Genomic DNA, 15,970 nt, shown 5'->3' with positions numbered 1-15,970 from the left:
AGAGTTCTTGGGCTCTTATCAACACATGCCCTAACTATTCTTGGTTCCACTGGGGTGCTTCCTTCCCTTAGTAATTTACTTTTCACCCCTTCCATATTTTCAGCACAAAAACAATACAATACACTGAGACAAAACAAGACACAAACATACTGTATCAATCTTTTCCATTTTTTTGAAATGGCCATTTTCCCTCTCGTCCTATCTGCCTAGGGACGAGCAGATTTGCTCCCGTCCTATCTATGGACGAGCAGCTTTTTTTTTCCGTCACTTACCCCCGAGTGTCCCGGGGCTCCCAGTACGGGCCACCATCTGCCGCAGTCCTGCTGCAGCAAACTAGTCGCGGGGGTGACGAAGAACTTGTGTACTTGATACAGCAGGAGTAGGAGCCGTTTATTGCAGGACAGGAGCAGTATTTATACATTCCACACAGCTTATCTAATTAGCATAAACTAGATGCATCAGTCAACCAATAAGGAATCTCCACACTTAATGGCTCGCTTTTGTTACTTCTCAAACCACTTCCCTCTGGCATTTTGCCAGGCACCATCCAGACTTGTTTATGAACTCTAACATTCCCCTGGCTGAATGCCAGGTGTTATTTTGACTTGTTTACAGACTCTAACAGAAATTTACCTTACTTAGGATGGCCCAGAAATAGAAAGACATAGAAACCAAAACACAAGGTATGCCAGTTGTTGTTTTATGGTCTTATGGCTGCAAACCCACATTCCTCTAGTCTGGTGTGCATTGCTGGAGTTGAGACTGAAGATCCCTCTTCACCTTGGCTAGCTGGCTCCCTGTTGAGCTCTACTATCACAGAGAGAGGCAGCTACTGGGAAACTGAAAGGCTGGAGAAGGAAGAAAGGACTCACTTGCCCCTTCCTGTTTGCTTCTAGTTTACACACAGTTCCTGAGAACATCACATTGTCAACTTGTTTTTATTCTGGCAGAAATAATTCCCTCCTATAGCAACAGCTGAATTCAATCTGCAGTTTTCCCAGCACTGGCAGAATCAATTTCCTGTGCTCTTCAGAAATACCAGTTCTAGCAAACCCATCCCAACCACCCTCTATGCCCCCGCATCCAGTAATCTGTTAAAATAACTTTCTGAAGTATAGCTGTTGTACAGGGTATCTGTTTTAATCAGGTTTTTTTTTGTTTGTTTGTTTTGTTTTGTTTTTGCTGTGGTGACAAAAAGAACTGACAAGAACAGTTTTAGTGAGGGAAAAGTTTATTTGGAGGTTCAGGGTTTGAGGTCTAGTCCATAGACAGCTGGCTCCATCCCTCAGGGCTCTAGGTGAGGCAGAACATCATGGTGGAAGAGTGTCGTGGAGGGAAGTGGCTCACGTGATGATCAGAAAGCAGAGAGACTCCACTCACCAGATACAAAATATATACCCCAAAGGCTCACCCCCAGTAACCTACCTCCTCAGCCACACCTTCAGTTACCACTCAGTTAATCCCCCTGAGGGGATTAATTCACTGATTGGATTAAGACTCTCATAACCCTATCATTTCACCTCTGAATGTTCTTGCATTGTCTCACAAATGAGCTGTTGGGAAACACCTAATATCTAAACCCTAACAGGATCCAATACAGGATTAGAAACACGCCCCACGTATAATAGTCAAAGGAGATTTCAGGACAATAGTTATGCAGCAGACTGGTGGGTTGCTTAATTCATATCCTCAGTTGGTGACCTCCTGTACCCTTGTTATTTGCAATGTGTCTTTCCAATTCTTCTATCAAGACATGGAATCTATTTTCAAACTTTTTTATTTTGGGTTGGCCTTATGACTTATGTGGACAGTAGAATGTGATAGGGGTCACAGTGAGCCATTTCAATCCTGAACTCCAAAGACTCTGGGTTATTTTCTTTCTCTCTCTTGGATCCTTGTATCAACAATGGAGTCTGGCCTAACCTGCTGGAGGGATGACAAATGATGAGATATGGTATCTAATAGCAAATAGCTTTCCCCCAAAAGCAGAGCTGCTAAACTGAGCTGCAGTGAACTGCAGGTGCCTGAAGGAATCCAGCCCAAATCAGGAGAACCATCCAGTTGAGTTCAGCCCAAATTGTCAAATGGCAGAACTGTAAGCTCAATGAATGATCTTTTGTTTTTTACCACTAAATCTTAGGGGGGTGGATTATGCAGAAAAGCTAACTAATACAGAAGCCCAGAGAGTCCAGTCCCCGTTGCAGTGGGGAATTGAAGGCTCACAGATGAATGTATTCAAGAAAAAAAATTGCTATCATTAGCTAAGCTACTGTGTTTGAATACACTAAAAGGATATTTACATTTTAGTGGAGTTATGTAATGATTTACTTTAAGATCTACAGAAAGCTAGAGCTTTATTATCAAAAAAGTTGAACAAAAGTGAAAATTAATCATAATATTCTAAAGGTTTCATAAGTGGATAATATTCACATGGTCATGATAAAGCAAATACTGAATATTTTTAATCCCAATTGTGATATATATAATAATATTGGCTAGAGGAGTGTGTGTCTGATTGTGACAGAGGTGACGTGGTGAAACAGGGAGAAACCTGAGTCCTACCTTCCTTGGTTAGAAGCCAATAAATAGAAAAATAATCATGCTTGTTAGAGGTATGGAGATAAGCAGCAGAAGAAACAGCTATAAGATTAAGTAGATACCTCTCTCAAGTAGCAATTAATTGTTAGTGCAGTGAATTGGGGTTAAGGATAGTGGGTTCTTCCCGCATACCCTGTGGACCATTTATGTGGCCTACATAACAGTCTTATGGTGTGGTGTGAAAGCAATATGCATTCAGTGGAATCATATTTTTAACTCTGAATTTTGATCTTTTCCTGGCTAGTGATACATGGTGTAATTCTCTCTCCTGAGGCTGGGCAGCAGTTTCAAGCCTCAGTCCCCAGGCAGTCACATGATCACAAGGACAAACACAGACACTTTTCAGGGTACTGTGTTCCTAAGCTAGGATGTTGGTGGGTGAGGTATATTAAATGTATTTTGACTTAAGAATTTTTCAACTTCTGGTGGGTTTATCAGGACATAATCCCACTGCAAGCTGAGGAGCATCTATGTATATGTAACAGATAGAAATAAAGTCCCAATAAAAAAATGACTGGACTCCATGGTTTTCCTTCTGTAGGAATTGACTATTTGCTATCATGAACTTGAACCCATGGTTTGGGTCCAAGGCCTTTTCATGATGCTTTTTTTGGTTTGTTTTACTAGTGGAAATGTAGACCATATTCATCAATAATTTTCATCAAGTCACTGCAGTCCCTATTCCCAAATCCAATCATCAAGCCTTTGATTCTACCTCTTAAAAATGGCAGTTTATGGGCTGGAGTTATAGCTCAGTGGTAGAGCACTTGCCTAGCATGTGTGAGGCCCTGGGTTCAATCCCCAGCACCACATAAAACTAAACAAACAAAATAGAGGTATTGTGTCCATCTACAACTAAAAAATATTTTTTTTAAAAAATGGCAGTTTACCCCTCTCTATTACCACGTCTCTGTAAGAGCTCCAGACACCATCATCCCTCAGCTGGATCACTACTGCATCCTCCCAACTAGTTTCTCTGTCTCTCATCTTTCTTATTCATTCAAGCATTCGTCACAGAGTTGCCAGAATGATCTTTATAAACAAAGCACCTCATGCCATTGCCCTATCTGCAATTTTTTATTGATTCCCCTTCATCTTTACGATGCAGTGTAAACTCCTCAGGATGCTCCAGGCTCTCTGGCCCTCCTCAGCCTCGTCTCTTGCCATCTGTCAAGCTTGTCTCCAGACATATTGAGCCTCTTCCAATGCCTCATTTCTGTCATCTTGTTTGCCATATTTTTGCATGTGTGATTGCCTAGAACACTATTTTCTATTCTGGTAGACATTATTGGTTGTCTACTCAAAATCAACTCTCCTTTCCTTTTATAGAAACTCTCCTGAGAATCTCTTGGTCTCAGGGAATGTAGGCACAAGGCATCTTCTAGAGGTAGGAATATAACCACCTTTTTTTGACTGAGTTGTAAAAAGAAGTCCCTGTGAGATATCTGAAAATATTTTTCCTTCCTTATAAACTCCATGCTCTCCTTGCTTCCTCTCTCAAGAATTGGTTGCAAGATGTGGACCCACTATAGACCAGTAAAAGGAAGGAAAAGGATGCTGACCAGGACCCTGACTTCCAGAGCCTTCCTAGGATCAGCACTAGACATAACTTACCACCAGAAAGTAATATGTAGAAAAATAACCTACTCTTTGTGTAATAACCTATTTAGGCTGGGTTTCTGTTACTTGCAGAAAACATTATGAATGTTTTGCAGAAAACATTATGAATGAAAACATTTATGCTGGATCATACTCACCCTTTCCAAGCTAAATTCTGTGGGGCTCAGCAAAGTCACTACCTGGGCCAACTGGATCATATTAAGGAGTTCTGCTCTCCCCACCCTATGTACCCAATGCTTCTTTAATTATAGCATGATAGCTAAAAGCATCTGCTCTAAAGCTAAGCCACCTAAATTCATACCCAGATTAACTATGTTCAAGTTGATGACTTGGGAAATTTACTAATCTCTCTGTGCTTCAATATCCTCATCTTTTGAGTGAAGATAAGAAGATTACCAACCTTATCTAATTGTCATAGGAATTAACTGAGTTAATGTACATTATGCCTTTTATACCTGGCTCCTAATAATCATTCAATTAATGTTTGTTGTTGTCAACACAAGCTTCCTCATGCTCTTATCGCAATAGCCTAAAAGTTCTCTCCCCTGATGAATCATAAACTTAATGAAGGCAGAGGATGCACCTGTTTTTTTTTTTATTGCCATATTCTCAGGGATGCGGGGCTAGAGTTACTGCCCAGTAAATGTTTATTGAATGAATCAACATATTATCACACAATGTGAATAGTAGATAAAAAAGCAAACATTATCCCATCAAAAGGCTTTTCACTTGAAGTTAAGAATCAGCAACATCATGAGTTCTAAAGACTACGACAGGGAAAATTCCCATCCTTGGCTCAAAGCACAAAATACCCATGTGCTCATAAGGCCTCAGGCAAGTGAGCTTTACTCAATCAAGAAAAAAAAATCACCAGATCAGCCAAAAGATAGTCAATGCCAATTCAATGCCAAGTGTCACAAGCATTTTACCTTGGCCTTGTCCAAATCTGGCCTTCTAGAGATAGAGTCTGTAATCAAAGACAGGATGTGAGGAGTAGCAATAAATCAGAATGTACCCATTCCAGATAACTGTCCCTCCTGTGTCTTTCTTATTTCATTTTTATTTACCATGCTTTTCCTTGCCATTCCCGGTCATCAGGACAACTCCTAGTCTCTAGGCTTTGAAGTCATCCTTAGCTTTCACTTGGCTGGAACTTCATAACAAAGTTATTCTTTAGAGTCTGTGAGTGTGTAAGTGGGAAGGATAAAAAAGCCCAAGAATGATTACATATAAGTATTCCTTGGTGAGCGTGCAGTCTAATTCCCTCATGTCTGACAGGTAAGAGACGGGAGAATGCTCACTGGTCTTCAGAAATCTTCTACCATCGATCCTCTAGATAATTTACTTTCTTATCGCTTGCTCTTCCTTTCACCTTGAGCAATTATGGCATCTTTCTTTCCAGAAGTTCAGTAATTGGAAAACAGGTTTACAAATCTGGTAACGTTTTCTTCCCCAAAGTATTTTTTTTTTTCTTATCACACATAAAGCAGAGAGAAAGAGAAGGGGGAAACAAAGTATGCATTATAGTGCAATTTAGAGGGTGAATATTGACTTTATTTAACATTCCCAGTTATTACCTTTCAGGAAGAGCCTGAAGAGAACAGGAATTCGATCTTTTGGATAATAAAAAAGCCGAAGTCACATTAATGATTTTCCTTTAAAAATATACTGTGAAAGGACTTGCATTATCTGTGTTGATTTTAAACTATCTTTGGGAGAAAATGTCAACTTTAGAGATCACACCATAACAAAGAGGCATAATAATAACAACATTAATGTTATTATCGTTGATCTCTAAAGCTCACATTTATCGAGGATTGTGCTAAGCTCATTACTTCATTCTTTCCCAAAAAACCCATGAGTTTCTCCTATAATTTAAATGTGGTTTGTTACCTCTGAAATTTATGTTGGAGTTCAATCCCATTCTGAGTTATTAAGAGGATGAAAGCTTAATCCAGTGGTGGTGTTTAGAGGTAGGGCTTTTGGGAGGTAATTAGATTAGGTCATAGAGAAGGCACCTATGGTTGGATATTGGTGGCCTTATAAGAAGAGGAAGAGAAGCAAGAGGACCCAGACCATGGGTACTTTCTGTCTTTGAGTAGATAATGCCTCATACCAAAGTCAAAGAGGCAGCCATTTGGCCTTGGGCCTCATGAATCATGAGCCCAAATAAACTTTTAAGACTACCCAGTCTGTGGTATATGTGTTATAAGCAATAGAATAAAAAGGAAACTAAAGCTTAGAGAGGTGGAAAATAGTTTGCCCAAGATCATGGAACCAGTAAGTAAAGGAGCTAAGATCCGGACTAGGTGTACTCCAAAGTCCACAATCTGAAGCACCACAGCAACTGACATAATGTGTGACCTGCACCAGAGGCTCCTTTAGAGGTAACTGGACCCATTTCAAAACTGCCACCAGTTTTCTCAGGGCTTCTCCCATCTAAGGGCTTATGTTTTGAGAAACCAGGTTCTTATCAAAGAGGTAGCCACAAAGACAGTAGGCAGGAGGTACAAAGAACAGCTGGCATGCGCAATTTGCTTGCTTCAAAAGTATTTTTAAAGACAACGCAATTGGGCAAGTATTACATTTCTTAATATATTTTACCCATTTGGTCACTGTAAGCATTTCAAGTTATAGTTCCTGTTTCAGAGCTGGAAGGATATTCCAGAGATTATTTAATCTGATACTGTCATTTCATTAGAAAACTAATGTTTTGTTTTTTGGTTTATTTATATGTCATGCTATTGTTTCCTTGTGCACATCCCATCTGAGTGTCTAGGTAACAGCTAGCTTTCCCTAAATTATGTTTTCGTAAGAGTAATCTCCCAGTCTTAGCAGTTAAAAACAACAAAGTTTTATTTATGGCTTAGATTACATATCCTTTGTGAGTTGACTGAGGCTTAGACAATAAAAGAACATGTCCAAGTTCACATGGTCCATGAGGGCAATGATAAGCAGGAAGGCAGACCTCAGCAGGGCAAACTCAGGGTTCCAGTGTTCTCCCTACTCTCCTGTTCCCTGCTCCCAGGGGAGAATAGGTGTGGGGTGCCACAGACAGGATAGAGGAAAGGCAGCCACTAAATGAAGGCAAGGATTCCAAAGACCGCAGGTGCCAGGAGGGGAAATGCCTCTGTCTGCAAAGCAGAAAAGGACCATAAGAGAGGTGAGTGCTTTGTGACCAAGAGTAATGGGTCCAGTGCTTTAGGCAGACACAGGAAAAACTAGGAACATGAGGGAGCCAGGAAAGAGGATGAAGGAAGTTTTAATCTCTATCAGAAGCCTCTGGGCCTTTCTGAGACCTAAACTCAGAGGACCCCTGGGGAGGTAGCTTCTCCTGCTTGGGAGTGAAGGCTCTGAGGTCAAACTGTTGGGAACAGGCTTTGGTGCACCTCTCACTAGCAGTCTGATCTTGTGCAGGTTGCTTTAGCTCCTTGGGCCTCCTTATTGATATTGGTGAAGTGAACATTGTAATGGCACCTGCTTAAGGCTTGCGTGAAGACGGTGAACCCTGATTCTGAGAGGATTGTTCTCTGGATTTGACCCTAATGGAGTTTGCCCTACTGGATTTTAAAAATTTTGCAAAAACATGATACTTTTCTTCTTTCCATTTTCTCACTTTTGAAATAGATATATCAGTAACTGCTGTCTTATATCTATCACTCCATTGCATCCTGGAAGTAGATAACTTGTTCTCAGTGTTATAGGTCCGCAGATGGAGAAGAATTTCCCCGATTGATCATACCGAGTCTCTCTCATACATGATTTAGACTGAAAGCAAAATGATGAGATCTGAGACTTTTGCACTAATCATATTTAGATGAAATTTTGGACTTGAGTTCAATCTGTTAATGGGTTGAAATTTTGGGAGTGTCCAGTGGGGTGAACATATCTCATCTGTATATGGGACAGATGAGAACTTTGAGGATCTGGAGGGCAGAGAATGACTATCTGATATATGTCTCCGCCCGCTAACCCAAATCAATATTTTCATCTCTGGCACCTATGAGTGTTATCTTATAAGCCAATAAATAAATTAATTAAAAATTGAATCTTTTCAGATGTGACTAAGAAGTTTGAGATGGCGAAATTATCTTGGATCACCTGGAATAAATGCAATCACCTGTGTCATTACAAGGGAATAGCAGAGTGGGAGTTTTTTACTTACATGAAAGGGGAAGAAGCAAAGGACAGAAGCAGAGACTAGAGTGATGCAGCCCCAAGCCAAGGAGAACTGGCAGCAACCAGAAGTTAGAAGAGGCCAGGAATGATTCCCCCCTGAGACTGAGGAGGGAACATGGCCCCATGAGCACCTTGACTTCAGCCCACTGATACTGATTGTGGACTTTTGCCTTCTAGTGCTGTGAAAGAATAAGTCTTTCTTCTTTTAAATCACCAGGTTTAGTGGTAATTTGTTACCACTTCCAGGTACCAAAATCTGTATTTGTCTCTTCTGGCTGCTGGGGTTGTTGGGAGAATTAAATGAGTTGATACACGTGAAGCTCTTAGAACAATATTTTTTCAATTTTTAGTATTATAATTATGATAGATATTAAAATATTTTCAGGAAATAAAACTTTGCAGGGATCCTTCAACAGGGACCATGGGTCTTTTAGGATGAACTGTAAATGCCTTTAATTTGTGTGTAAAATTTTCTGTTTTCACACATACACACAAATGGGGTTACATCATAATGATACCATTATAAATTGAAAATGCATTTAATATTAATATACCTAACCTACTGTGAACATTATAGCTTAGCAACATGGTACATCATGGAACGTTGGTCATTTCTCCTTGATCTTGTGGCTGACTGGGACCTGTGGCTAAAAGCTACCTAGCATCGCAGAGAGAATCATACTACATACTGATAGCTCAGGAAAAGTGTCAAAATTCAAAATTTGAAGCACATTCTACTGAAAGCATGTTTCTTTCACACCATTGTAAAGTCAAAAAAATCACAAGTGAGCAATCATAGGCTTACATGTAATAGTGTACTTGTGGGGTGGTGTTTCTATTAGTTTTCAGGGCTTGCAGTACCAAAGCACCACAAACTGGGTGGCTTAAACAGCAGAAATTTATTGTTCCATAGTTCTGTAGGCAAAAGTTCGAGATGGATGTGTTGGCATGGTCTGGTTCCTTCTGAAGGTTGGGAAGGAGAGATCTGTTCCAGGCCTGTCTCCTTGGCTTCTAGATGGCTATTTTCTCTTTATGCTTTTTCTTCACATAATCTTCCAACTATATACGTCTGTCTCTGTGTGAAAATTTCCCACTTTTATTAGAATATTACTTATATAGAATTAGGGTTCACTGCAATGACTCATTGTTGCCGCAGTCTGGCTGCAGCAAAATAACCGGGGGGTGACAAACAACTTGTGTAGATTGATACAGCAGGAGTGGGAGCTGTTTATTGTAGGACAGGAGGGGTATTTATACATTCCACACTGCTTATCTTAATTAACATAAACTAGATACAGCAGTCAACCAATAAGGAATCTCCACACTTAATGGCTCGCTGGCGGTACTTCATAAACCACTCCCTCTGGCAAAATGCCTGGCGCCATCCAGACTTGTTTACAGACCTTAACATTAACCACTCCCTCTGGCAAAATGCCAGGCGCCATCCAGACTTGTTTACAGACCTTAACACATTGTAACTTGATTACCTGTATAAAGACCCCATCTTTCCATAAGTCACATTTGAGGTTCTGGCAATTAGGATTTCAATATCTCTTTTTTTTTTCCCCAGGAGACACAATTCAACCCCTAACCATGTGTGTGTTTCTGTAACTTTCCTCACTTGGCTCTCAAAAGTGTCCAGGACACACGCTTGTGCATACATAGACACACTCACTCCCAAAGATTAAAAACCGCCTCAAGGATTGAAGCTCAGAAGGCAGGCAGCAGTTAGGGGATGGTTAGGGGGAGGAGCTCCCAGGCCCTGGGGTCCTCATTTCAATAGGCAAATGTCATCTCTGCATAAGTAGCTGTCAGCAATGCATGTGAGTGTAGTGCCTGCAGTGGAAGATGCACTGGCTGTGGTTGACACCCAGCTGCCTCAGCATCTAGGCTGTGAGTTACCTCAGGTAACATGCTGGACCTGAGACTGTCTCTTGATCTGAAAAACACCACCTACCATAAGGTTATGGATCAAAAATACCAACCAGTGTCCATATCCTAAAGGACATTTAGAGAGCTAGTCTGAATACTGGCGGGGTATGACTAATAAACACAGGCTCTGCCTTGCCTCTGGGAGACACACTTGTCAGTAGCACAGACCAATGGAGTAGTGGTAGAGAATCATGCTCTGTCCTCTCTCTGAGACAGATGTTGCCTGCCTCATGTAAATGACCTTGACCGGTCAAGTTGACAGAAAATGGTTTTCAGGGAAAATGGCTCATTGGTCTTCCAGTCAATTAGGGTGGCAGGAAATTCTTTAGTCAGTTGCATGGACACTGCCTCAATTTGATAAATGGCTTCTTGCTCCCACCTGGGAAAAGATCAGTTTGATTTTTCACAAAAGGTTCACTGTATTAGCTAGGGTACAGTCTAAGGTGCTATAACAAAGAGACTCCCGGTGATAGCAGCTTATACTAGGGAAGAGTTCATTTTTCCTTTTGTCACAGCAAGGAGATAAGAGGTACTGGGCTAGTGGGCAGTTCTGCCATTAACATGTGGCTCTTACTTGTAGGTTCAAAGTGGTGGTTTTAGCTTTTAACCTCTTCCAGCCAACCAGAAGGGGGAGAGACATGTTTAACAGGAAATGGAGAACTTATGATCAATTTTTTTAAGGGCAAGACCATAAGAGTGCACATCATTTCTGCTCACATCCAATTGGCCCCACAGAATGATAAGGGCTAATCTCACTGTACAGATACACTATCTTTAATTAGATTGCCATGTGCCCACCTAAATTCAATTATTATGGAAGAAGAGAACAAACAGGAATACAGTTAGCAGACTGTCACAACCAAATCATAGGATCTTTTTCTCATTCTGGCTCTATCAATGTCCTATCATTAGGTAAATGATCTTTTTTATTATACTCCTCAAGAGAGATCCATCCTCCCAACATACACACACACACACACACACACACATACACACAAACACACAAAACAGACCTATAGACCTTAAGTCCACAGACAGTGGAAAAATAGAGATCTAAGCTCTTGCGATTGCATGGTTATTCACATTTTACCTCTTTCTCTCCATTATCTTATCTTGATCACAGCTTTTGAGAATTAGGCACAACAAGATTTATTATTCCTGTTTACATCTGCAGAAATTAGTCTCAGAGAAGCTAGTAATTTGTCTAAAGTCACCCAACTTCTAAGTGCTAGACTAGGGGCTCCTGATACTCAGGACAGGGCCACTTCCTTCCAGAGCCAAGCAAAAAATTGAACGCTGAAACTCAATTCAATTGGAACAAGTTCATTTCTTCTTATTAGAAATTCTTGGGAAGTGGTGATTGAAAGAAGTTGGAAACCACTCATCTTCCTACCTCCTGCTCTCTCTCTCCTGGCTCCTCTGAAATCCAGGAACCTCAAGCTCCTTTCTGGAAGCCCAAGTCTCCCTATCATTGGGAATCTCCACCCAAATGGCTATAGGTCAAAACTCACTCCATTCACCTCATCACTAACTAGGCTTTTCATTTATAGATACTGTAAATGTGAATATAAGGAAGAAAACATGTAATAAAGTTTATACTTTAATATAAATGTGTGCCATAATTAGTTTTTCTAGGAGTAGGTTATTTAAAAAAATTAGTTATGATACTAAATGAGTTTTGAACTAGTGGTATTTCAGGGTAGAGGTGGCAGAGTAAAAATATCTTTTTGTTTAGGAGAATCTCTTTTGGCATAAAGAACTCTTTTCATTGATGTGATGCCTCGTTGCATTGCCTGATAGGAAAGTCTGCCTTAAAATAAGGTTAAGGGATCAGAGTAGCAAGATGTGATTAATTAAGCACCTACTATGTGTTAGGCTCTCTCCTGGGCACATTACCTATATAACCTAAGAAAGCTATCATGAGTGATGATCCCCATTTAATAGAGGATGGTTATAACAGTTGTCATTCTGTTTAGCACTAATCATGTGTAAGATAGGTTTAAAATTTCGTGAGTTTAAATAAATCGATCAAGGTCAGATAGTTAAGTCATAAGAAATGGAATTCAAATCCTGACTTCTGTGTCTTCAGATTTGTTTATCTACTGAACATAGCTTCCTGGAATACCTGACATTCTACATTGAAGCTTTTTGCTTCAGAGACAGTGCTAGGGATTTCATGTATTCATCTTCCCAGTGCTCTTTTAATCCTGAGTCTTTCAATAGAAAAAATGATTAAGGATATATTGACAGGTATATGGTAAAGTGTTCATCATGCAGATAGTTCCCAAATTACAATGGTTCAACTCAGAGATTTTGCAACTTTATGATGGCACAAAAGTGATGTACATTCAGCAGAAATCAAAATTAATTTTAAATTTTCATCTTTTCCCAGTCTAGCAATATGCAGCATGGTATTCACTGCAGATTGGGGCTGGGGTTGTAGCTCAGCAGTAGAGTGCTCGCCTAGCATGTGCAAGGCCCTGGGTTCGATCCTCAGCACCACATAAAAACAGGTAAATAAAATAAAGGCATTGTGTCCAACTACACTTAAAAAAAAATACTGGTATTCACTGCAGATGATGGGCAGTGGGGTTTGTCATGGCTCCCAGTCAGCCATGTGATCACAGGGTAAACTAACACCCAAAGTGTCCTGTGTGGCCGATCTATGTTACCCACAGCCATGTAGGACAATTTCTGGAATATTGGTACCTTCCCTCACCCCAAGCAACCATGTCACACTATTTCTCTACCTGAGACTTCTTCCAGTATTACAGCAATCTACCCAGTTCAGCTGTAGAGTGCTGAGAATTCAACAACTCAGGGACAATCCTCAGCCAATAAGGGGTGGAATTCTGGCAAAAGGCCCTAGCTCCCATCCTTTAGAGGGAGAATTCTGATATGTGTTACCTCAGGCGAACCCTAGTTGCCTGCAGAGACGGCTCAGTCATTCGCACATTCTTTATTGACTCTCTCATTTCCTTTGGTCCCTCACTACTTCTCCCAGGACCCCTTCCAAATAATCTACCCGCATTGAAGGCCTTGTCCAGGGTGCTTTCCCCAAACTTCCCTGCCTAGAATAGAGATCTCTATGATCACAGGAACTCACATCCTGGGTGGCCTGACTTCGATAACCTGAGAGTCTGAAAGCACAAGACAGAAGGACCAACAGAGACCAGGACTCAAAGAAAGAATTGATCTTGATGCTATGGGCAGCCCCCATGGGACCAGCATACCTTGAAATCAACATCATTTTGACTTTGTCCTATCTGTACCTCAAGCCTTGTCTAATTTTAAACTCAGTTTCTATTCCTTGCAATTGAAAGAGTCCTAATGAGATCATGCTTCTTTTTTCTTTTTTTGCTTATTTTTCTTCCACAATGTAATTCAAAAGATGTTGCAATGCTAAAAATAACAGTAGAGGTTTAAGAGGAAAAAATGCATTTAAAACATCTTTGATAGCATCACCTTGAATATCCCATGTGGGGCACACACACAGTCCACCTTTTTCTCTTAGTATCAGCAAAGGCAGGCCTTTGTGAAACAATGGAGTCATTGAACCATGCGTCGTCACAGGCAATCACACTCCCCAAATGCTCCCACAGCAGTAAATGACAGAGGGTCTTCCCTTTGTTGGCTCCACCAATCATCCAGACCCTTAGAATGGTTTGGATGTAGCTTCTCATTTGGCCTCAAAGCTGCGCCCAAGTTAATGACTTGGAAAAACATGTCATCATCCACATAATCTACAGAAACCAGAGAGAGCTGAATCCGGCATTTCCACTGCAGAAGAAGTGCTCACAAACCCTGGACATTTTGACAGTGTTCACATTATTTCTTGAAACTATTGAAGTAAATCCTGTGTGAACAGATGGGCTTATTTGTCTGGTCCTAATAGTCACAAACTTTGGATATTGTGTACATTGACAATTATAAATATGTGTATTTACTGAGTAATATTCTTTCCATTTAAAATTTTTCTTTATGCTGAAGAGAATATTGGTTTAGTCTTTATGAAAACATACCATGGATTTTTTTGTTCACTTGGCTTTTTTTCATAGCCAGAGGTATTCACAGCTTGCTGGACATTCTTGGCAGGAAGAATAGAAACAAACCACAGAGCACTGCCACCCTTGGCTTAGAGCTTGGATACATCTTCATATACAGCTCCATATCCATGTCTTGAGGTAGATATAAAACCAAACAAAAGAACTAGTCCAGTTAAGAGGGATCCATTTCTAAAAAAAAAAATGTATAATTCTTTTGGGGGGGGGTACTGGGGATTGTTGAGCTCAGGGACACTCAACTACTGAGTCACATCCCCAGCCTTATTTTGTATTTTATTTAGAGACAGGGTCTCACTGAGTCACTTAGCACCTCTCCATTGCTGAGGCTGGTTTTGAACTTGTGATCCTCCTGTCTCAGCTTCCCAAGCTACTGGGATTATAGACATGTGTCATCATGCCCAGCATGTATAATTCTTTTGAATAGTAATTTCATGTTTAGAAACTTACACTGAGAATCCAAATTAGAGAGATGAGCGAAGATTTGTATAGACAGAAATATACAGAATGTGGTGCTAGTCTTTTTTAAAAAATTGGAAACAACCAAGTATACAATAATTGTCTATTAGTTAAATTATGGTGAGACTCTGGGGATGGTGGCACATGCCTGCAATTCTGTGACTTGGGAGGCTGAGGCAGAGGGATAGCAAGTGTGAGGACAGCCTCAGCAACGTAGCAAGACCCTGTCTTAAAATAAATAATAAAAAAGGCTGCCATATAGTGGAGAGTGCCCGTAGATTCACTCCCTAGCCCCCCACCACACATAAAATTGTGATACATTCTTACCATGAAAATCTGCTCAGTAGGGCTGGGGATGTGGCTCAAGCGGTAGCACACTCGCCTGGCATGCGTGGGGTGCTGGGTTCGATCTTCAGTACCATATAAAAATAAAATAAAGATGTTGTGTCCACCGAAAACTAAAAAATAAATATTAAAAAAGAAAATCTGCTCAGTAATTAAAAAGAATAACGTATAACTGTAGATGTAGCTCAATGGTAGAGGACTCAAAGAGAGAATCTTGAGGTCCTGGGTTTGATTCCTAGTACCACCATGGGGGAAAAAGATAATGTAGATTTCAGGGCAATGGGACAAAACTAACCAACAATATATTATATAAGTGAAAAAAAAGCATATTACAAAATTTTGTAAAAACAACAACAACAAAAAAGTCAATACAAAGGAAGATCCAGAAGGTCTTAAACCAAAATGTTAATCCAATACAGTTTTGGGTAGGTGGAAACATATATTTTTTATGTTCTTCTTTGGGCTACTTCAAACCTTCCATATGGAACACACATAATCAGAAAAACAAAATAAAAAATAAAAAACAATAATAATACAAGACATGACTTAGTGAAAACATATAAGGTGACATACATGAAACTAAGAAGCTATTCTGTTTTTTAACTCACTTATTCAAAAATACTGATACCCTACTATCAGTACAAGTTGTAAACATACAAGCCTTAAAAAAATTAATGATGCCTCTGCCTTTGAAGAATCCGCAATTTAGAACAGTGCTGTCCAACATAATTTTCTGTAATGATAGACATGTTCTCTGCACTGTCCCGCACAAGTGG

This window comes from Marmota monax, unplaced genomic scaffold, assembly GCF_021218885.2.
Source record: "Marmota monax isolate L192 unplaced genomic scaffold, Marmota_monax_Labrador192_F-V1.1 WCK01_AAM20220418_F8-fsc00061, whole genome shotgun sequence".
Taxonomy (NCBI): domain Eukaryota; kingdom Metazoa; phylum Chordata; class Mammalia; order Rodentia; family Sciuridae; genus Marmota; species Marmota monax.
This window is presented reverse-complemented; position numbering follows the sequence as displayed.